Genomic DNA, 25,109 nt, shown 5'->3' on the forward strand with positions numbered 1-25,109 from the left:
CTTTGTGCAGAAATTACTGCAATAATGTTCTATCATCTTGAAGTCAGCTAGATGACTGTAATGCTACCTTGATTAGATGTGTGCATTTAATATATTTTGCTTTTCACTATGATTTTACAATATTATTCTTTCTTATTTTAAATTTACCATTCATAATTATTTTACTATTACACTGTGATAAGTATGAGTTCAGCCAAAACGCGGTTTGCTTGTCTTTCATCACCCCCATCATAGTCAGTGGACTAGAGAAAGATTTCAAGTTTTGTCCTGTTAAAGTAAGCAGAACTAAACCACCCTGTCTAACAGTATTGCATACCTTAGGTCTAATTATTCTTATATTACTGTTGACACTTCAAATGACTACTATGAATGAGAGAAAACTTCTTGAGATACGTCATCAAACATACGCTTGATGTGCCCTGTGATATATATCTGGAGGCACAAGACATACCTAGGACTAAGCATTTCTGGTTTTGGATCCTTTACTCCAAAAAAGGGAAATGAAAAATTAAGTTAATCTAAACATTTTAGAACTGGTTTTCAGGCCTTCCTGAGGAAGCTTTCAGGAGGTGTAAGAACAGAGAAAAGGTGTCCCAAGCGGTTTACAACTCCTAAATCTTCAGCGCCATCTCACAGATGAAAAGTATTCCTAGTGTTTATAGAGGAGATAAAATTTAATTTTATGAGTTCTAATGTAATGGTAAACTAGGGTAAGAGATAAAATATCAACTGGACTTTGCTAATCTCATGGTACAATTAAAATAACTCACTTTCTACTTCATAGTGCTGATGTGAAGTATTTAATTAAGAGCAAGACAACCAAACAAAGTACATTGAACAAAAGAAATATTAATTCATTTTGAACATTATCTTTGTCAGGTCTACATTGGAGGTAAAAAGGGTTGGAAACCATTATGCAGGCTCCAGGTTATTTTTCTTTTGTGTTTTCCTTTAAAATCACTAAAACTAATTGTTTGCAATACTTTAGGAACCTAAATATAAAAGTACATCTTGGAAAATCTGTGTCTCAAGACGTTCTCCTAAAAACTTCTGTCTGCTTTCAGAGGGGTCACAGGAAAATGGAGCTTTTTCATAATGTCCTGAACATTGTTTTATTGGTACACAATCTGAAACAAAATGGTAAACTTCTTAATTACAAATGGAAACAATAATCAAAGATCCTAAAGGACATACTGTCAATAATAATTAAAGTTAACTGAGTCTAGATTACAAACTTGCAACAAACCTTGAAGTAGCATTTGCTTTTCTGCAAATATATGTTGTTCTAATTATATCCTTGTAGTCACATGTAGAGCTTTGTATGATAGTGACAGATAAAAATCTTTCAAAAAGTGTTTAATCAAACCACCTCACTTTACAAGAAGAATCACCTAAAATGGAGATTTTTAGACAGCAAATGCCAAAGCCTGGTATCATAGACGAAACACTGAAGAATCCCCCCAAATTTTCCTTCTTCTGTCTTGGAAAAATATGGCAGCATAGTTTGCAACACTTACACCTTCAAAATGCATGTTATATTGCCATTGTCTGTGTAATAAGATTTCACTTAGGAGAATCACAGTCCTTATGCTTCTGTGTCATGTGCTCTTTACTGTTATTCATGGTAATGTAAACACTGTGATATAATGCCAAATTAAGCAATGATATACTGAGTTTATTTCCAGCTTTTTAAGATTTTATCAATCTTCTAAAACTCATTCTCTGCCAGAGACTGTTGGAATAACAAATAATTTAATAAGCATGTAAACAAGAAAGCTTTATACAAATTTAGAAGATATTGGAAAGATATCTGTTAACAACAGAGTATCTCAGCTTCCGCTATGATGGTGCTAACTGAAAATTTAAATTTCTGGAAAAGAATTATCTCAATAATATGTTTTAAAATATTCCTATATTCTCACCCTTGGTAATAAATCAATAAGAAAATGATGGGCAAACATGAAATCACTATTTTCCAACCCATTTGTTTCACTTCTTTTTACATCTGAACTCTTCTTTACAGGTCTGCTGTTTGCTGTACTGATTTATTGAGTCACAGTTGACAACATTGTCCAGGTTACAGCTGAAGTAACACAAACAGCAATAAATCCATGAGATAGCCAGAAGATAAAGCATGTGAGGAAGCGACAGTCTGAGACCCCTTCTGGACAACTTGCCTAATAAGACCAAAACATTAAATCCAAGATAAAGTTTACACATGTGGCGTATTTGTTCTTCTGCCTGTAAGAATGATTAAGCCTTGTCTATGAAAAAAGATTTTGCCAGGTAAGACCATAGTGGTATTATAATCAAAGCTATATAAAAAAGAATATGCAAGTCACATATGTTTTTGACATTATATGACATTAGCCTGAGCAAAATATTTATCAGATTGCATATACTTTCCCCTTGTAAAAAACCATAAAAATCTGAATTTGCCATTTTCTTCTAGAAAAGAATAATTAAAATTCCTTAAAAAATGTTCTTTCAACTTAAAGCAATTTGTAAAAGTATTTTTAGTGACAAGCACAATAGAGCCATCTATACGTACTTCTAGAGGTATACCCTTTCTTTACATTCTCAGGAACTTCTCCGGAATTTAACTTTGCACTGCGAGGAACTTGGTCTGAGAAAACCAGGTAGCACTGAACAGCTTTATGATTTGTGATTATTTTCCCTGGAAATCACTGCAGAGGAATATAATGTTCAAAACTTGATTTACCATGCTGACATATTACTTATCTAGTTTCTCATATATACTGCTGTTAGGCCAAAAAAAGGCAAAGCAAATGAATTATTATTATTATTTTTTTATTCCTACAACTAGACACAGACAGAAATTTGGGAGGTTTGCAGCATTACTGACCCTGTAATTCTGTTCTCGGTTGGCAGAGATTTTCATGTGTCTGTAGGAGGTGCTTCTTTAATGCTAACTTAAATGTTAAAATTAACAAAATAAAACAAATTTAGTTATAAATTACCTCCAAGGTTTTGGATAATGACAGAAACAAATAGCAGAATCTAGACTGCAAGTAATCTAAAATAAAAGAAAACTGAATTAGCTAAATATTTTATTATGTTAGTTGAAAGCTTAAGACAGTTATTTGCAAGTCCTGTTTTTCATTCCTGTCATTTCCAGTAATGTCTGGAAAAACATAGAAAAAAATGTTTGAATGTCTTTTGCTTTGTTTTATTTTGTTTTCTGGCTACAGTTTAAATCTGTAAACCCCCAGAAATTATGTCTTTGAGTTTTGTCTGTGTTTGGTGAGAAATCCAGGTAAATTGACAAACAAATTATTTATATTGTCTGCAGTTTTTTGAAAAGAGATTAGGAACATTAGTCTGCTTTACAGAGAGAGAGAAAAGAGAAGCCATTTAGGGAAGACACACAATACAGCCACTGTGTGCCATCCGTTAGCCCTGTGTTCCTTAGCATTCATGTTGAATTAGGGACGTGAAAGATATATGCTTGCCTGCTCCCGCTATTACCTATCCATGTCTAACCCTGCTCTGGATCTACTCATAATGTTTACTCTGCAACCTGCTGTGGTCACACATTCCACAAGTTTACTGCCCACTGAGAAAAAATGCTGTCTTTTGTCTAATTTAATAACGTCTCCTAGTAGTTTCAGTGATTGTTCTCTAGTTTGAGGTCTGTGAAATTTGGTGAACAGCTCTGCATTTACCACCTTCCTGAATTTGTAAATGCTTTAACCAAACCAGCCCAGAAAGAGTGTTAAACTGGGACGCTTTTGCACAAAAGTACTTATAATAATTGCTAGGAATACAGATTAATTAAAAAAACCCCAAAAAACTGAGAAGATAGTTTTGCTAGTACAGTGACACGTAGTGTCCAAAAGGTTTTTAAATGAAACTGAGTTTTAGCCAACATATCCAAACTCAAATCTTCTGAAATTATAGAAAAAAAGGAAATGAGCAAAGAGTTAAAAGGTTGGTTCTGTTTCCTGTAATTTGATTTTATTTAATTCAGGGCTAGACATGCATTCTGGCTCACAGGACTGCAGAAACTTCCAAACCAGCCAGATTTCTATAGCTGAAGCTGGAGTGTTTTGCAATGCTCCCCACAGTCTTGGTTCCAGGATGCAGCATGAGTGTAGGGCTGTTTCATATTTCATCATCCCTTCAGACTTTTAATTTTGGCTCTACATTTGATTTGCCTACTGCATTTTCCCTGGTTAATTTTCCTCTATTTGATTTTGGCTTGCTTTCCCCTTTCATTTCAATTCTCTGCAGTGTCTCCTAAACAATCCTTAAACTGAATTTTCTTTTTATGTCAGAATGCATTTGAAATTTATCAGAATGAGTAGTTAGCATTGTTAAAAAAATTAGTAATGCACAAGAAGCTGATGACAACTCTACAAGTACACATCTATTGTAGGTTATTTAGTGTCATTTGGATCTCTAGTATATAGGTACATTCTCTTTGGAAAAAAATGAAACTACAGAGGGCTAAAATCCATGACACCAACTAAGACGAGATACCTCTGAGACATTGAGCTGGAATGCCTCAGAGTTTGTACCTGAAGAAAGGAATATTCTGTGCCTTGGTGGAATTGATCCCTGTCCCTCCTGACTGTTGGGCTGGGACATATTGTCTTCCTTTTGGTTAGGACATGCATCTGCCACGTGAGAGTTGTTAGGGTGCTTATGAGAAAGTAATCAAGACTTAGGAAAGAATCCCAACAATGCACAATTGGTAGGAAAAAAAAAAAAGAATTGAAACAAGCCTAAGGACAGAAAAGAAAATCAAGACAAAAGGGCAAGGCAGGATCAAGAGAAAATCTGCTTTATCCTCCCCTCCTACTTGCTGGTATGATCAGGCTGCTAGAAGATCAGTAATAAAAGGCTGAAATCAGCCCCCAGGGTTATTCTTTAGCCAAGGACCAAAATACAGATTATACATATCTAGCAGCTTTCAGCCTCCATTTAATATAGATAGAGAAACACCATATGTTTTGTTCTAAGATCGAACTGAACGTTTTTGTTTTGGGTTAATTTTTTTTTTCATCACCAATCCAAAACTTAATTAATCATAAAAGCTCTAATAATCACCCATTCAAACTGTTCCTCTAGGACTGAGCTAGAATTTCTGTTGCTGCATTTTAATTTGTTTTTTTAAATTCATAATAAAAATTTGACTTTTTCCTCTAAAAGATCTGCTTAAAACATAAAACATAAGGAGGAATCCTATGGTCCATGATATTCAGAAGCTCTAATTTGATGATCATGACTACTACAATGTCATAATTTATGACTTTCTGATTTATACATTGTGCCTTAATTACAGTGTCCACTACCGCTCAACAAGAAAATCTATAAAGCCTAATAGTTTCATATTATCTCCTACATCTGAACAGACTCTTCTACTTCTGAATGGAATGAATATATACTGTCATGAGAAAAGGGTAAATTGTCCTTATACTGTTCAAGAAGTGAAACCATTAGGAAAAACAAAGCTGAATCTTCTCTGTTGCTTGTTATTCTATTTTTTTTTTTATTTATTACTAAACGATTTTTTTCTAGAACTAGATGTATCTTCTCTCATATACTTATTAAATGTTTTATATTGGTCCTATAATTTTTCCTTATTTTAATCTATGTGTCAGAATGGTGGCTGCCCAGCTATCTTATTTTTACAGTTTATTTTTATGGCTTTGGTTTTCTCTCTGTAGACACCATTTTAAACAAACATCCATTTGCTAGTTTTATGGAGAGATAGCTTTACTGTTCTTACTGACTCAGATATTTCATAACAAAGGCAACATAGATTATATCTAAGATCCTATATTTATGTGAAATAGTGTAGTTCAAACACCTGATTTCATCCATTCAGTCTCCAATCAAGGTCCTTGGAAAAGCACTAGTTGTAATCACAAAACCACAGACGTTTATGGAACCATTTGGGGGAGTCTAAAGAATTCTGGGCTGGTGATTCCAGCTACTGCTTAGACTGAAAAGACTGATTTGTTTCCCTTCATGTGCAAGTATACTGACTACTGAATGCTTTTAGACTCAGATGCCTGGGGAGGGAAGGCTTGTTTTCATTCTGCTGACAGAGTTGGAGTTAGTAGACCAACAGGCAGTCACCAGACTTTCTGCCAATATTACTAAACTCCAGCTTTAAGGTAACTTTTCTCTGGATGGAGGGATAGTTCAGTCTTCATGCCAGTTAAATTCTCCCTGGAACTGCCAAAACCCATGACAATTAATGCCAGCTATAATGATATTTCTGATATGGACACTATTCCTTTGGGAGTTGGATCGAGTCCCTTATATCATTTAATAAAGAAAAATGAACAGGCGGTGGAAAGATTTTGTCATGCCAATTTGTGTTGGTCTTTAACCAAGAGCTTAATTGGCTTTTAATCCATTACCATTCACTGAAGCTATCCTTTGGGAAAAGATTTTGTTGCTGCCTCAATAGTGAAGAAGTATCATCTAAGAAGGTGGAAGATATTTTCCCTACCTCATAGGGAAAAAATGTTACCTAGATATTTTCTAGCAGTAAGACTATCAGCTACATATACAGGGCATAATATTTATGATGAAACACATTTTTCTTTTATAGTGTGCCAGTATTGATATTTTGGATTTGCCTAATCACATTGCATTACACTTCATGAAACTTATATTTCGTCACTTTTGATTTTGGAGTGGATTATCCTGGAAGCATATTATTTTGTCCTGAGAGCAGAAATTTATAATATGTATTTTGATGGTGCAAGCAGCTGTCATTCTTTAAAAGTAGCCATGTCGTAACATAAAGAATGTAAGACACTATGAAATTTTTAAAGAAGGAAAATAAGAAACAAAGTTCCTCTTTTATAACTGCAATTTAACCTAAATGATTGTTTTTTCTTTTAAATAAAAATGTCACCATTTCTCTGTCACTTTTAATGTGTGCATTTCTTGTATCTGCAATAAAGCCTTCTTTACGTTTGTCAGGTTTAAGTAGAATAAAGAAATAACATACATTTGACATTTTTAATAGGATGAGATGAAATCAATAGAAATAAAAATGATAATTTGTGCAGTATAGCACAAGTTATTGCATCTCCTTCATCAATAAAATAAAATGTCTTTATATATGGCCATCATTTTCCTTTATTAAATCTACACCCATGATCTAAAGTTCTATTGAATCGTTGCAATAGTCATGCATATTTCAGACGTTTAAAAATGAAATTTGACTTCACTAAGTCTCAACCAATCATCCACACTGCTAATATAATTGCAAACTTTATTTGCTCACTTGTCACTTATAAGCAGTTAAACAAGAGGAGAGAAAAAATATAAGGACTATGTGGAAGCCCTCTTAGCTTAAACAGCTAATACAGAGCACGGGTATGCTTCTAAGAACAGCAAATATCAGTATATTGTAACGGGAAAGGAAATCAGTTTTATGATTTACCTTTTCAAAAAATAGATCAGATCCAGGCTGGAGGTGAGTGAGATGTCAAAGCAATAGCATACCATCATCTTAAACATGCAGCACTACATGAAATACTTCATAAAATTCTTGATGATCTACAACACTCAAACTACATAGGTAACATTTATAGCTGACTCAACATTAAGTTAATTAAGGTACTTTGTTCAACTTTTCCTGCCATCAGTATGAAATCCTACGATGATAAGGTATAATACAACACTACTACAGTAGTAAAGCAACTAATGTGGGATATTTTATAACCATTAAAAGAAATGTCTTTAGCAATATCTGTAGCAGAGCAGTATTTGTTAGAATAATAGCGTAAGATTTGCAAACTGGGATACAAGATTAGTCATGACAAATTAATTTGTAAATAATCTCCCTATTTTTCAATGTAGCAATTTGTTAAATGCATGGTAGAAGTCCCTCTCTTCTCATGTTCTTCCCTTTTTTTTATTTTGAAAGAGTGGACTTATTTCTTATTTTTTGTTTCACCAATTTTTTTTTTTACAAGTTAAGGTAATAGCATTGTACATTATTTTAAAACAAGAAAAATAAGTTTGGGAAGGAAGTGTGTTAGTAGTGAGAATACTGGCTTCAGAATAGTAAGACTCAGGTTAGAATACTTATTCCATAACACTCCTCTCACAGATCTTCTTTAGAATACAAGTTCTCTGCTATCACTTGACTACCTGCAAGCCTTAAAAGATCATGTAAGTAAAATTCAGGTTCCCAGCAGCTCTAGTTATAAGTATCTATGAGGCATTTCATCTATAATTTGCATTTGAAGTATTCACTTTCCTCATCTACTTTTTCTGCCTCTTCTACTTCCTCCTTCTCCTTTTCTTTACCAAGCTCTTAAAAAACTATAAATGAGACCACCAATGTATTCAACCTCCTTCTCCTTCCCTTCTGCTCCAGTCTTTTGTTGTATATGCATACATAATAGGCATTGTAGATTTTGAAATGCTGATTCAGATTCAGAGAGCTGATTATTTTTTCCTGCTTTTCAATTCTTCTGAATTTAACTGTGCTACTGAAAAGAAATAGAGATGAGCAGATTTGGGTCTCTCTGCTGTGTGAAATGCTTTCCTGATTTCAGCAGACTGGGATATCTCCCAACTGTGCAGAGATGCTCCTGCCTGATGAGGCCTCACCACTCTTCTGTGATGTTAAGGTAACAAGAGGAGGCAGGTAATTACATTCCATATCATATGACATATGCATAAAAGGTGACAAGCTTAGTATCTGTGGATTCTTAATTTTGATGTTCCTAATCTACTGGTTCCACATCTCAGACTTAATGTTGCATTGATGTCAAGGTCTATAACCCTTCTCCATGCCTAAATAATACACTTTTCTTGGTTTAAAATACCATTTTAGCATTTTTATTCAGATTTTATTATCTCCTTTTTTAATCCCCCCCCCCCCCCCCGCCCCCGCTGTGAATACAAGAGGCAAATATAGGAATATCTTGTGCTAAGAAGCTAGGTGTTTGTAAATAGCAGAATACAAATTAACTTTAAATTGTGTAAGTACCAGATAGTCTTACCTACCATCTCTCAGTGTCTCTCTGGTCCAATGTATATAATTTCTCTTATAAAAGTGAAACTCCCTTTAGAGGAACAACAAGACAGTGCTCCTCACCCTTGAACAGGCTATGCAGCCAGACTATTGAGGCATCTGTGAATACAGGCTCCCTCAGAATCAGGAAAAGTTGAATCCCTAGATTTCAAATTGAATTAACCCCCACATCCTATATAAATTCTGCCTGCTGCTGTACACCAACAATCAGGCATTTATTCCTCTTCTTCCACTTTCAGGATTTCAGTTTTCATAAATCATTGGAACTTTTTCTTAGTACAACTTAGTGTTTGATAAACACTAAAAGGATGAGCTAGGTGTCTTATCTGTTGTACATTTACTCACTTCCCATTAACTACACCTTTTTTTCCCAAGCCATATGGTAGTTAAGATTATAAATTTAAAATTCTGGTAATCATCTTTTCCATCGTTTTTTTAGATCTTTTACTATTGTAGACTCATCAGCTATAAACAAACAGAAAAATTAACCACATCTTTCATAAATAAACTGCTTGTACTCAGACAAGTGTTGAACAAGTTTCTGCTAGTTAAGGAGGTAGGTCCAAAAGGTTAAATAATCTCAAATATATACATCATCCAGTATAATGTTTGGAACTTAATTCCTGAATAAAATAAGGATGAAAAATCTCATTGAAATAAGTAGGACAGAGCAGGAAACGTTTTTGTTCTGGGAGCTTGCTCATTGTGAGTAAAAAAAGGTGAGCAGCATGACAGCCTTGTAGGTTAACAAAGTTAATGCCCTTTCTTTCTTAAACTTTCTTTTTCACGTTTCAGGCACATTAAATCAAATTTTGCCCTCACATGCATCACTGAGCTCAACAGGAGACCTCCTTATGCTTCCAAGGGCAAAATTTGTCCTATCCTACTTTTGGAAACTTCTTAACATCTGACTTTACTCATATTTACTTCACTTTCTTTAAAACAGACTTTTTCATTTATTTTTGAACACTCAACTTTTTCTGTCGTTAATCATTCATAGTTTATTGTGATCCCCTAAATTTACATTCTTATCAGTTTTATCAAAAGATCTACAATTAACAGCTTTTATTTAGCAACAAGAGTACAAATAAAAGTGCAATAAAATACTTCCTTGTCTTCTAAATGATTTTTTTTAAAAATCTCATTTCCTGCACAGAAGAATATTTTTATATGCAAAACTTAACTTGCTTACAATTCTTGAATGATCACTCACATCATTGCTATTTTGAAAGGACCACTTCATCAAAGTATATAAATATGTCTTTTTGATCATATGAAGCAAGCTGTTTCCAGACGGAAAAGCTCAGAAATTCTTTTCTTTGAACTGAAAGTGACATTCAAAGACTTTTTTAAGGAGGAAAGTGTAATAAATACCAAACTTATATGTTTTTAAACTAACAGTGATGTCTATTCTCTCTGGAACAAATGTATAACAGAATATACATTTAAAATTTAACTAATATTTCTGTATTTATATGCCTTGACACATATGATTGATACAGGAAGCTTTACTAAAGCAAACAAAGTGAACTATCTCAGCTGCTTATGATAAACATACGGCATACTAATTTAAGGTACCATTTTCTGTTTGTAGATTATTAAGGTTAACATTAAGTAATTTAATTTTGAGAAAAGTATGCTGATACATTTACACAACAAAACGCTCTTATTTGCTGCCCATAACTCCTATTTTAAAAGAGCTTTTATATATGTACAGTGATAACAGATTTTTTGTAATGCTTTTTTAAATCCTTTGTTGTGCTTTATCATTTTGTTTAGCTGGATGTCTCACTTTAAGTCATGTAAGCAAGAATAAATTGTAGTGGTTTTACCAAAAGTGGGAGTTAAGACTCTGCTTATCACTGCATATATCAGCTTCTAGGCAAATACAGTGAGCATCTCTACTAAAGGTTGAGACAGGCACTGAAGGCTCAGTTTGTAGCACCAAGATATTTTAGGTAGACTGGATCTACTTATTTGACCTTTCACAGTAACTCACCAAAAGCAGTTTAGCTTAAAAATATCTGTGCCATTCTCCAGCTGTTCCATATAGTCAATGTTATATGCTTGGTGAGCTCTAGGTTAGGTGTTCATCACAGTAGCAAAATACGAGTAAATAAGGAAAAAGCACCTTATCCTATGCTTTTGTAAGATCTATTTCAGTCTTGCAGCAAATAGTGGTCTATTATGCTACAGGAAACACAGAGAGAGATTTTGGTAAATAATTCTAATAGTAGAAAAAACTTTTTAATCTCTATTATTTTCATAGCCTTCTAGTTAGAAGCATAAAAAGAAAATTTCCAGGGTAGTTTCTTCCTTGCAAAGGTGTATATTCTCAATGCATTCCCAGATGCTTTCATACAAAGACTATTCAGGGAAATAATACAAATATTTCTCAGGCAGATCATCACATCTGTACTTGACTAAGTGTAGGATACTGAGGCTTTTCTTCCCCCCCAAAAAAAAAGATGGAGAGTGAAAAGTCTTTTACCAGCTCATTAAACATTTTGTGAGCATCAAATGCTGCAAGTTGCATTCCCTAGCATAATGCAAAAAATACATTTGGCCAAAAGGCTGTCAGGATATAAAAATATTTTTGTTGGAAAGCCACTGGTGCCAACAGAAGAGTGTGATTCTCATTTTCACATACTCAGTGGCTGTGGACATTCATTTGCAGGTAGCTGTAAGATATCACTGGCAACATAGAATTAGGATAATGGGGTTAGAAAACAAAGCTATGTTTGACCACAGGAACAGTTTCTGGAATACTTTACAAAGTCTTTCACAGGGATCAGAACAGATAGGCAAATGCATTCAGCTGCAGGAGAAGGCTTGACATCATTTATTTTACCAGGAAAGAAGTGCTATGTTCTGGAGAAATAGCACACAAACTGTTGTCTGGTAGAAGTGGCTCAGAGAACAACTTCACTAAGACTGAAGTCATGTTCAGCTCTGATAGTCCTACTATGAACAGCAGTCAGAGATCATAACAGTCATGAGAATATTTTCTTTGCTGTGTCCTATAGACCATAAACTTTTAGGTTACTACAAGCCTACAAGATGACAGTGTGACTGCCAACACTTTTTCTCAGTTTTAGAGTCAGATATTGGCAGAACACAAACTAGTAGGAACAGTAACCAAATTACAACAGTCCACTTTCAATATTCATTAGGACTTAGTTCTCACATGCTACCTGTCTTCCATGACTTGTTTCTAAAAGCTGCAATCTTTGTCGGGAAGAAAAACCCACAATGTGCAATGCATTTGATGAGGGTGCGAAAGGGCAAATACTAAAGTAAGCCATTTGTTAAGCTTGGCAATAGAGAAATAGAGTATTTCCATAGAACTTATTCAACAGTTCAGAAGTAGTATCGATTTTGATTGTTTTGATTATTTTTTTGCAAATGTTATCAAATACTCTATCAGAAACAATGCAAATATTGTATTAGACACGTACAGTAACACTGCATTATGAGCTCTTAATCTTTCTCAGTTAGAAATATATTTACACAGGAGCTCATTGTTGACTTGGTTCTGATCCCATGGAAGTCAGTATAAATCTCACCATTGTTAAACCAACAGAAATAATTTGAAAGCCCACCCTTAATTAATATATTATTATTATGTAGCAAGACTCAAGACATGAATATTGACTCTGCCGAGAGAAGAATCTTCTTTCTAACAGGCCAGTACTTTACTGGGATTAGGAAGAAGCTTCTCTTCCTTTCTTTTTTTTTTTCCTTTTCTCATTTCCCCCCTTTCCTTTTCCCTTTTCCCTTTCCCTTCTTTTTTTTTCTCTGTCCCTTTCTCTTTCTTTTTCTCAGCACGCTTAGCTATTCCACTGTCAAGGCAGAACACTCACCAACTGAATGATCTGAATGATCAAACACACTGAAAACCACGTAGTTTTTCTCTTAGGAATGAATGTCTTCCTGAGACATGCAAATGGTGAAACATATTTTCTAAGATCATATTTTCACAGAAACATCACTCTCCACAGCAAATATTAATGATATATAATCACTTATTACTTTCATAATAATGTTTTATTGAAAATAACTCATGTAAATTGTAGGACCAAGTCTGTACCATTTAAAAATGTTATGTTTGTATGTTTTATTAAAGTATAAACCATTTCTTTGTTCTTCTGATCAAAGAAAACATGAGCAGTCTGTGAGGCAAGAAGAAATGAATCCCGCAGTGCCTAATTCAGGAGGCATTAGATATTCTACCTCTGTAGACAGAGCAGAATGAAAACTAACAGCAATCAAATAATAGCAAATTCAGAGGATGGTGGGCATATAACTATTAGACACTAAGCCAGGCAACTGGCACTGAATGTCAAACAAATTATTTTTGCATTACAATAGAAATGGATTATATTTGTATGAAAATCCCATTTGTATAACTACTAAGTAAAGACAGTTAGGAATCAAAATAACTGGGTCAGAATGACAGAATAACTATTTGAGGATAACTGGTTTTCATATGAAATATGTCCCAAAGGGCAAGATGTGACTATTAAATTAGTGGGCAAATGTTAAACCAATTAACGTGTTATTGGAAAATAGTGATTGATAAACTAAAGTGTTGTAAAAAGAAACTCTTCTCAGGAAAAGTTTGCAGTGGAAGGCAATTGGCACATCCATAGCGTTAATTGTGTGTCTCTCATGAGTTGAAATTTACAACCCTGCTTTGTTCAGCAGATGTTTTAATTACAAGCTTGGGGCACGCAGATGTGTTTGTGCAGTCAGGGAGAAAAATCCTCCACGATGGCACAGAATCGCAGAAGTAAGGCTGGAACTGATCTGGTGACTGACACAGTCCATCCTCCTGCACTGAAGCACGGTTAGACTCGGACTACCTCTGACAGATGTTTGTTTTTAGAAGTTTCTATTAAAGGAGAGATTTCATAATTTCCCTAGGGAAGTTATTTCCTCCTGCTTAATTATCCTTTTTGCAAAAAAGTTTTCCCTGATCTGTAACGGAAATCATCTTCCCTACAAATCAAACCTATTTTGTCTTGTCCTAAGCCTTGTGGAGCCAGAAGTAAACATTTGTGTATGAGAAGACTTGTCTGTCCCTTCTTTCTCTTTTAAAGTGTTCTAAATTCCCCAAACAACTCAAGTTTTCTGAGCCTGCAGTCAGTTTTGATGTGTGTTAGACAGCTGCCTGCAACACCGGTAAAATGTCTACTTTAGGTACTGAAGGAAAATATTTATCCTGGTAACAAGTCTCACCAATGCCCCGATACAATCTAATATAGAGACAGAGTTAAACACTTCCAGAAGAAAATTAAGAACACCTAAACATAGGTAGATTGTTTATTTTCTTTGTCCATCTTTTTCTTAAAACCAAGGTGCCCAAAATACAAATGATATTTCATCCAGATTGTTACAAGCATGAAAAAGATTGCAGTAATACTGCAAATATATTAATCTAACACTCCTGTTAAATAGAACTATAGATGAGATATGCACCTCACAGTAAATTAAAATTAACTTTTTGATGCATTAAAACCATACTTTTCAGTATCTTTTTTAGGTTAGTCCAGCTGTTTCATATTTTGTGTGCACATTTGGCTTTTCTCTTTTAAATACAGTACTTTGCCTAGCCCTTTAAAATACTACTCTGATATACAAAGATAATCATCAATTTGAAATCTGCACTCTGAAGTGCTTGCACCTTTATCTGCATCTTTTTATACATGTTAAAAAAAAAGTAACTGAAGGTAGGCCAACATACAGGTAACTGACAAAAGCCCTGAACAGAATCTTGTTCAGAAAAGATACCTACAGTAATTGACTTGAAAATCTTTTCCACTTGGACTGCCTGCAACTAGTAACCAACCCTGGAGGTATTTTTTTCCAAATTTGTACTTTCATCTTAAAATGAAATCAGCTAGTTATACCACACTTCCCTAGTTAGCTACCAAAATGCGATATGAAACTATGCAGAAAGTCCTACTAAAGTCAGAATATATCATACCTACTATTTCTACCTTATCCACTCTGCCAGTTTTCTGGCTGAAGAAGAAAAGTAGATTGGTTCAATAAGATTTGCTCTTGACAAATCCATGCTGGCTGTCCTTATCCCCTAGATGCTTATAAATTTATTCATAATTTGTCCAGGTAAATTTCTATGTATCTCAGTTAAGCTGATTGGTCTTTATTTCCCAAGAAGCATCCTTTTCTTCTTTAAAGTCCCTATGTTTGCCCTTTGCCACTCCCGTAGGACTTCTCCTGCCCTCCCTTAGTTCAAGGGGATAATTGCTAATGTTCAGAGACTTCTTAAGCTACTTCCTGAAATACTCCGTGGTGAAGTAAGGAACTGACCTTATTTTACTACTTTATTTCATCCAGCTCACATACACATTCCCTCACTTGCCTTTCAGTACTCCAGCTTGTCTTCCATTTCTCATTAACTATACTGGTTGCTATTAAGCAGTAGAACTGTATTTTCTTTTGCCTTCCTCTAATTTTTCACATACCTGTGTGAGCTCCCCTGGTTATGTCTTTTGCTAGTTTTCATTTGTATTGTTTGTTAGACTTCCTGGTTATCCTCACATAGTTATGATAGCCTTAATTTTTATACTTATACTTTTTATTCTTTGTGTCTACTTTTACATGATTCCTTTGGTTTTATTTTCAGATTCTGAAAGAGAGAGACCTTAATGCTTCCCTTTTCTTCTGCTATGCATTCCCCTGTAACCACCATTTCTTCTGCACTTTCCATGCCAAGTGCTCTCAGAGGCCACACTTTTGACAAGTGAATATTGTATTAATGGGTACTCAGAAGAGAACACATTTGTGCAGTAGTTGTAAGTGAAAGGGTGCTATCCCCGTTTAAATTCTCAAGACGGTATTTAACAATTTGTAAGTGAATTGTCCCTGTCTCACTGTTCTTGCTTCTTTTCCATTTCTTAGAACTGTGAACTGCATCATGTGACAATTATTTCTCTTCAATTACCTTTCAGCCTTTGCATGCTCGATCTGCTCTCCCTTACCTTTGCAGTGAACATTACATAGGAGTTGCCTCCTCTGAGATAAGAAACTGGCCTCCATGATTTCAAGAACTTGCTCATGTCTACTGTGTTACCAGTGAATAGCCAAGCATTTAAAGTGCCTCCTTCATTAGAACAGGACACATTCTTTGACCTCTTCCCTCAGTTTTTCCAAATCCTCATTCACCACTCTAATTCAGTGACCTGTAGTCAGTGCAGGAACCCTGGACTTCTTCTGTTGTCTTAACCCTGTCTCTCTATTCTTCCTCAAGTTTAGGTAAGCAAACTACCTCACCTTTCTGAGAATTTGTCTTAGTTTTCTAGCCAGCATTAAAGGATGGGTTTACAGACTGTTACACAGTATATTCATAGAGATGATAACTCAGAAGAGTGTTTCAAACCCATTCCCCAGTCACCCCTGCAGATTAAACTGTTCCAGCCTCCGAGAAGCTTATTATTATGCTCACATTAACAGCAATAAAACACCAAGTAGACTACAAGGCCTAGGAATGGGCAAAGCCCAATGCCAAGGAACCCCAAACCAAAAGGGTGCAATCAAATTTCTCAAAATCTCACCAAGACAACCCATTTTGTAGTAATTAAAGAGTTCAGCTTTCCCCTTAGTTTAGTTATCCCCTGAATATTTAGCTATTCTGTTGGAATATTCCATTTTCCAATACAAAAGCATTTCTCTGTATGAGCTGACAATCTGATTCACTCCTTTTCCCTCCCCTACTGCTTACAAACCCCTCTCCCTACCCTTCGATCCTTCCACACAGTGAGCTCTCTAAATAGGTCACACAGTGAATTAATTTTCATTTGTTGTATAAAAAGTCTCATCTATTCAGATCTTATCTACTAACTGTATCACCACATTTCACTTCAGATGACTTTAAACAGGGACCACCAGAAGCCTTTTATTTTTTTCAGACTGAGTTCAAAATCTTGATTATAGCTTAGAAAGAAGTATTATTAGTAGTAGTACATTTATCTGGAAGACAGATTTAATCCTACGAAGTGTTAAGAGGCTCAATAAAGGGTCTGTCAAGTATTTCCACATGCTTTGATAAATGCCATTATGTATATGCCAAATGAATACTATAAATATGGATGATTAAAAAATTAAGAACTTATTTGTTCATCCTTCATCATCAAGAGATGAATTTGCATTTTGATTTTTGCATTTTGGAAAGCAGTTTTTACTGAGCTAGAAAACCTCTAAAGCAAAATAAAATCAAACAAAACAAAACAACTCTGACCTTCAGATAGATAAATACTCGATAGCATTTTGATTCTTTTTGGGTTTCCAGCATAGGATTTGACCATTGAAATTTCAATGATACAAATCTACAAAGAGAAATGGGGCTGACTCCTCTGAAAAACAATGAGACAGTACCATCAAGTTCCTCCCGTATTTTTATCAGAACATGAGCAACCTTGACTCTAGCTTCTTAATCAAAAAAACCTTGAAAGAATACCACAACTGAATCTGTAGTAAAGGGTTCAACATAAATTTCAGGCAAGGTGGATCATTTCATCAGAAAATCTCAGCAATAAATAGTAAATTTCCTAATGTGAGATATTAACGTATTAATTAGATAGCTGCAGAGTTGAACAGGCTTTAAAGTCACCTCCCCAGTGGAAAGTGAACAATTTTCAGATCATGGAAGACATTTTGAAACTAAAAGCTACATGGCTTTTCAAGCATTTTTTTCTTTCTTCCTTTTTTGTTTGTTTGGTTGGTTTGGTTTGTTGTTGTTATACAATCTTTCTGGATATTAGGATGTTTTGTTTATACTGAGAAGAAAGAATGAACTTTTATGTTACGTGGTCCCTACAACTGATATTGAAGGATATGTTACTTAAAAGTCAGGAAGGATCAATAAAAGAATTAGCTTAAAAAGGCTTCTAAGAGAAACTTCTTGAAAGTATTCAAGCTTCCAGCAAATTATATTGATGTAAATCCTATCAGATCAGAGTATCTTAAGAAATAGATGATAAAAGGGTGACTAATGGGCCAATAAAACAGTTAGCATTCCCATGTGATGACTTCCATTATAATACAATAATGTTGCCTTGTCTAAAATATATTAATTTCAGCAAGTTCTAAAAGCTGCAGAAATACCAGCAGTTTATGTAACTAGCCAAATCATGTCTAAATCAACTACTTTTTCAACTAGCTGCAATTTTATCTGAAGTGCTTTAATCATCAATGGACAGGGACCTTATTAAAGTGTTGATGTTTAACGCTTTAAAATAACTCCGCAGTATTGCCAGATCCTCTTATGAATGCACATTAATGCTAATTAGACACCAAAGTTATTTATCTAAAATTGTGATCAACAGAGGGTATTGATATCTACTACATAAAGTAGATATCCCTCTATAAATCTAGAACTCTATAGCCACCCAGTTTATTATCAGGATACACTCCTGTGAATAAAAGTGGAGCTGCACTATCTCTTTTTAGAAGAAAAAAAAATATTGTCATATCTATAAGCCTTTGAATGTTCATTAAATTAAAAAACACCAAAACTTTCACATGCTATGAATTGTCACCCAGACATGGCCTTGAATAGAAAACACTGTCAACTACACAGAACAAGTCTTTGTGTTTTCCTTTTCCCCTGCTCTCTTAGTTTTCCAGAACATGCTAATGACTGGCATGGAGAAGTACTGCCAGTCTGTCCAGTTTGAGTGCTAAATTTCAAGCAGCAAAACATACCAAAAAGTAGGAAATAGTATCAAGTAGAGAAAGGCTTTTGCATTTTCTCTTTCCCTTATTCCTGTTGTGATCAACCAGTATCAGATTAGTTAATACTAGTACTTAAAAAAAAATTATGTTAATGAGAACACCATAAATCAGAGCAAATTACTTGTTAAGAACAGTTTCTGGCCTATAACTCCCACCTAAATACTTTCTTTTAGCCAACTATACAGAAATTACAGGTGTTGAACATAAGTTGATACACACTTTATATCCACAGATAGAGAAAAAAATGTTTGTTGTTCAGCTTTTTAAATGTGTTCCTTGGCGGACAAAAAAAGATGTCTATCTGACAGCCAAAATGACTGAGAACAGTAGTGATAGCTCAGTTATTGCTAGGGGATTTCTAATTTGTTCTCTTCATAAAAGTTTAATGCTCGACTTTAATTTCCTGGTTTCTAAATTCACAGGGACACAGCCAGAATTTCAAAACCGATATACATTTCTGAGAAGAAAATAGAAATGAATCTGTTTATCTTTCCTTCTTGAGTATAAATGGCCTTTCTATAGACCTTCAAAGTTAAGTGAATAGTGCTTTAAATATTTTAAGTACTCCATTTTATAGTGCTGACAAAACTTGGCATTTTGCCAAGTAAAACTGTGTTCTAATGATCAATTGCCTTGTATTCCCTTAAAGAAAATCACCATAGCCCCAAAAATGCAGTTAAATCATTCTGATATTTAAACTGTCAAATCCATATGAGAAACAAACTTGTTTTAAACAGAATGGCAAGACAGAGATTTATAATGGCCTTCCTTCTTAAGAAACTTTCCCTGAACTTGAAGGTTCTCTAAAACCTTAGGATAAAGACCTTATCAGTATAATCTAAGTAAGTGCGATTCTAAGTTCACACACGTGCATAACAGGCATTTGTTTTCAGGCAGCTAGTTTATCACTACCTTAGCAGTATAATATACAAAAAAAATTCTACTCTTCGTGTATGGATACAAATATGAGAAACAAAAAAATCTTGAGTTCGAGTGTTAAAGAATAAACCACAAACATATTCTAATTTTCAATGGGAAAGACCTCCTCATCACACTTTCCTCTTAGTTGAAAAGCAACTAAATATTTTCTTGTTCTGCTATTTAAAGAAAAATCAGAAGAGATCTCCAGTTGCAAAATGAAAGTTGCTTGTTACATGTGATTATTAAAGAGAACAAGGTGTCTGTGATCATTTACATTAACTTTTCACTGAAGATGAATTTTGTGACTAAATGCTTTCCAGTACTTCTCCATTCTGATTTGCTGTGTCAGAGACGGACAGTGGAAACTAAAATTTGTTAAGAGTCTTGCAGTAAAATAATTTTGATTCAGAAAATGCCAGGCATTTTGGAAGCAGTTATTTGGAAGAAGTTGATTTAAAAAAAAAAGTTTTTACTGTAACTCAGTTAAATTCCTTGTTAAATTCCTAGAGTGAACAAGACAAATCCCAGGATAGCCAACTAAATGTTATAGTATTCGCTCTACAATGAAAATGTCTTCTTGCCTTGACAGCAACAGACATCTGTACCTGTGCCACTAGCAGTTCTGCAAAGTGCCTGGTGATACTGCAGTTAGGAGATCCAGCCCTCCAGCATCTATTACCTTCTAGTTTTATCTGCAAGAACTCTTCTGTAATCACCATAGCTTCCTCAGTGTTACCATCACCTGGTTTCTTAAACAAGTAAGATAATTCTGACAAGACAGTAATTTCTTTGTTTAGAGCATCTGCAATAACACGTACAGAAGAGTGATGAAGAGTTAATATATGGCATAAATCTAGCTATTGGTCCAGATTTGCACCTGAATCTCTTTCACAAAATATATACAAAATCAAATCAAAGAAGGTTTTGACAAGGGAAAGGATGTGACTCTGTTCCGGCAATTCTGAAAGTACATTGATCAATTAAACCCTAAATATATCACATTTTCTTTATTGCTTATTCATAGAGGCAAAGTGTATTGATACTCCCAATGAGTGGAAGGTTTAAAAAACAATAGACTTTGTTCTATTTTTTTTTGGTCTTGTATCTACCTCCATCAGGCTGAGCTCAAGTGTGACCACTACCAGTACAATATTCATGTTAGCTTTTTCCCTTTTCCCTAAAAACTCCTTATTTGTCTCTCTTAGTTTATTTTATTCCTTTTTGTAGCTTTTTTTTTTGTCACCTGGTTTTGTCAGAAAGGACCGAGATTTATTTTTTTTCTCTTTTTCTTTTTTTTTTTTTTGTCACAGCTTTGAGTCCATGGATATAGAAGCAGTGATAGAAGAAATGACTTAAACAAAAAAACCCTGACACCTGTGCAACTATATCATGTTCTGGTGTGTCTGATGTTTCTCTTCCCTCAGTATTGAAGTCTAAATTATGAGTCTGCAAGAGAAAAAGAAACAATTTTCTAAGCCTTTGTGTTTTTTTTTTTCTCCCTATGTCCTCACACTCTCCTTTCATCTTTAGGGAATCAGCATTGTTCCCCAACTGTAAAAATAAGAGTATAATCTCAAGGCTACATCTCCTAAAATTTCTTGCAGTTAAAATATGGCTGACTAATCCTCAGCTGGAATCAGAGTCTGCATTCTCCAAAAAATTCCATTAAAAAACTATCCCCCAGAGAGATGAAATAATGCTGATATTAATTCCTGTTCAATTCAGAAAGAATTACCTTGATATTCTACTTAATATATTTTTGTAAAGAAATTGTCATTAAAAGGTGGTTATTCCAAAGAGTTGGCATTCTGCCACTGCCTCTCTCACCTTCCAGTTATACCAAGATTACCTTTGTAGAAATTAACACATCTACATCAAAATAAATTTCCTTTTGTTGAGAGGATAAACTAGTGCTGGATCTTTCTGGATATGTTATGTTTATGCTGCAGGTTTGTAGCGGCACTAGTTTGTACCACAGTATTTGTACCACAATATTTCCTGAAGCACAGTATAAAACCAGCATCTTTAATCCTTGTGTTATATGCAACTACCCTTCCAGTCATCCTTGAACAGAGGTAGGTTTCTGATGTTATTTTTTAAAATATTTTCCTATTGTATAGTGTCTAGAATGTATTTAGCTAAACTATTTTTTTCTGAGTAGGTCTGGATGTTTGCAAAATGTTAAGAAAATACAAAGTTTCAGTACAGGTTTAATATGGTTTGCTTAATGAGAGAGTAAATCAGTCCTTAGGGTTGAAAGACTTCTTTAAAACTCCAGTGGACATTTAATTCTGTCAAATAGTCCTGCTGTGAAACAGCAGAAGTATTTTCTACAGTTCTATGGAGCAGATACATAACAAGACTCCTTCATTACACAATTGGTAGCACAAACTCTAGAGCAAAATGGCTAAGTCCATTTCTCACCAGACTTTTCTGATGTAGCTTTGTTACGACTGATCTCAGTCTCCTGTCATTACCTTTCTTCTTGCTTTCATCAGAATATGCATATAAAGAGTATGGAAGTATTTCTCTCTAGACCTCTAGCATTTTACAAGAACTTTCTGTTCAAAGCTAGGAATGTGACATAGCATTCAATCAATCCTTTCAAAGATATGTAATTTCCTTAGTATGTGGAAAGATTTCACTTGTGAGTGGAAAGAAAATGAATTGCCTTATTACCTTATTTTAAATTCCAATCTCAAGTAGTTTTCTTTACTAGATCTGTCTTAATTTTTAGAGTATAATTAACTTGACAGAATTTATTTATTTTTACAAATACAAAATGAATTTTAGCATGAAAAAATTAACTCTGCATAAAGCAAGAATTCAATTTTCAATGTAGTAGTACTTCCAAGGTAATTTGTTTAAAAGGAAATATGACACTTTAGAAATCTGCTTGATTATACAGATGTGTTAAAAATGACCAGCAGTTTCCTGGATGTTGCAAAACAGTTCAGTTCTTCCAATGTTAAACCATAATGTGCATCACATTACAAATGATGCAAAGAAAGTTGGGAGTAGCTACCCTCACCAAAGGTAAGATTGCTGATGATATGCAGTATGATGATACTATCTGTCCAGTAGTAAGAATCGGTCTTCTGTGGAAGGGTTATCAAGTTTAGAGATCAGTACATGTAGTTAATTTCCCATTCATTTCGTACTCTTTCTTGGGTTCCAGCTGATTACTGCAATCTTTCCATTTGTTGAATGGGTAGGATGGTACTTATTTTGTAAAATACTTTGAAACTTTTGAAGTGCTAAAAGTTGAAACATGACTCTAGACTTTTTTCCAGTGGGGAAACAGAGAAAGTTGCAGTCACTTAATCTATTTTTTTGAAAAGCTAGGTATGTGGATGCTCTAAAGAAAGAATAAACCCAGTAGCTAAGAAGCATATGCATCAGTCATTCATTCTCATTGCTTTGCCTATCCCTTTCCTGTCTGAAATTCACTATCATCTCCTGAACAGATGTCATCCACCTTCTCCACCTTTTCTCACATTCCTAAAAAAAGAGGTGCATACAGGAATAAGGAGTCCAAGAGAAGCAGTCTAGAAAATCTTATTTCAAGGTTAACAAAGTTAATATGAAGTGCATCAGGCTACAGAAGTTGTCATCATGCTGACACTCCCTCATATTTTGTTACTTGAGAGCTCTCATCGGGCCATCTTGAATAAGTTAATAGATTTCAGTCTTTCAACTTGATAAACGCTACATAAAGCTGTAGTATAATGTACTGATGCCCTTCACCCTGAGAGCTTGTGCAAGTTATCATCAACCAGTTTCATATTTTCAGAAGTATCACCAAATTGCTTAACTGAATCCGGTGTGTTGAATCCGTCATCTTAAACAATGGTAAGAGGCAAAGCCAAGCAACAAATACTTACCCTGGGAGGTAAGTATTTGGGGCAAGGGAGAAAAAGAGATCAAAAATAATCCCCAGATTATACATGCAAGGAATGAGTTTGTGTGAAACTGTTAGCAGTGACAAATAAGAAGGAAGATGAAAGGGTTCAGAAAAAAACCAAAAAGTCTGTTCTGTCCACAATTCCTTGCTTGACCTTGAAGACAAAGAAGCTAAAATGTTGGACTGGCTGGAAATGTGTGGTGTAGTGACTCAGTATGCGAGGACAACACCATTTCCTTTTGAGTAAATAGCAGGTGCTTTCCATGGTAACCAGGTAAACTTATTTTAAGGATCATCACTTTCCACAAACAGTGAATTTTTATGCTTTCTACTTCTCTAAACAAAACTTGGTCCATGAAATCCCTTGACTGTAAAAAGTTGACTTAATGTATAATTCAAAATGTAAAAACACACCCCTTGTTGACTAGAGACTACTACTATCAGAGTGTTGTGGCACAGTCATTATGTGATGTCATCACTTATAAAATAAGTTGCATATATCAGTATTTCCCAGTGTTCATAAATTAATAGGAGACTGTTTTCAAAAAGATACATAAAAAACATTTGATGTATTTCACTTTTTAAGGGTATGGACCAGAGGGGCACATATGTGTTTGATCTATTGATTTCTGAGTTTATCTATGCATTAATAATAGTCATAGTCCTCTATAGAAGCTGCAAAAGATTTGGCCAACTGTTGAGATATGTCTTCCTTTAAGAATTTGCCTATATAGCTTATCACTGATCCAGGAAAAGAGGTTGAAAAAGAACACTTTGTCTTCTACAAGACTGACACATTTTTATTCTTTTATGTGGGGAACATTAAAAATTATTCACATCATCACTATACATCTGAATCAAGAAAGAAATAACAAAATCAGTAGAAATGTTACAGAACAGAAATATTCTTTTTGACTTCCACCTAGAGAGATCTTGGCTTACCACACAGTGTGTGGTGTTTTCTATGTGCACTGACTTTTGTAATATCAGAAATTACTTAGAAGTAAAAAACAAAAATAAATTTCTAGTGATTGAGACTGTTCTTAACATTTCTGCTTATATTTAATTAAATAAAATGGAATTTATTCAATTCTATTAACACTGGAAACAGTTTTAATCCCTTTGATCACTCAACACCTTCATATCAAAAGACTGGCTAGTACCAGATTGGGAATTATTTTTAATGTAACAGTAGGAGCTGCAAATAATTCGGCTATAGCTGCTTTGTTTTATTTATACGTTTTTGTTTTTCATAGCCTTAATATTTATGTTAAAGAGCTGGAAAGGGAAGGAGGGAGATGAGGAAACATAAAATTAATTAGTGGGTAATACATCCACTATCAGCTTCCTTCCTATTTGGAAAGCAAGCAAATAAACAATATGCTAATTTCTCCTACTCCTGCCTTGTATTCTAAAGGCTGGACAGTATTCTAGAAGTTGATCATCTTTTATTAATTTTTTCTTTCCCAAGGTCTCTCTTCTGCCTGC

This window comes from Haliaeetus albicilla, chromosome 1 (genome assembly GCF_947461875.1).
Source record: "Haliaeetus albicilla chromosome 1, bHalAlb1.1, whole genome shotgun sequence".
NCBI lineage: Eukaryota > Metazoa > Chordata > Aves > Accipitriformes > Accipitridae > Haliaeetus > Haliaeetus albicilla.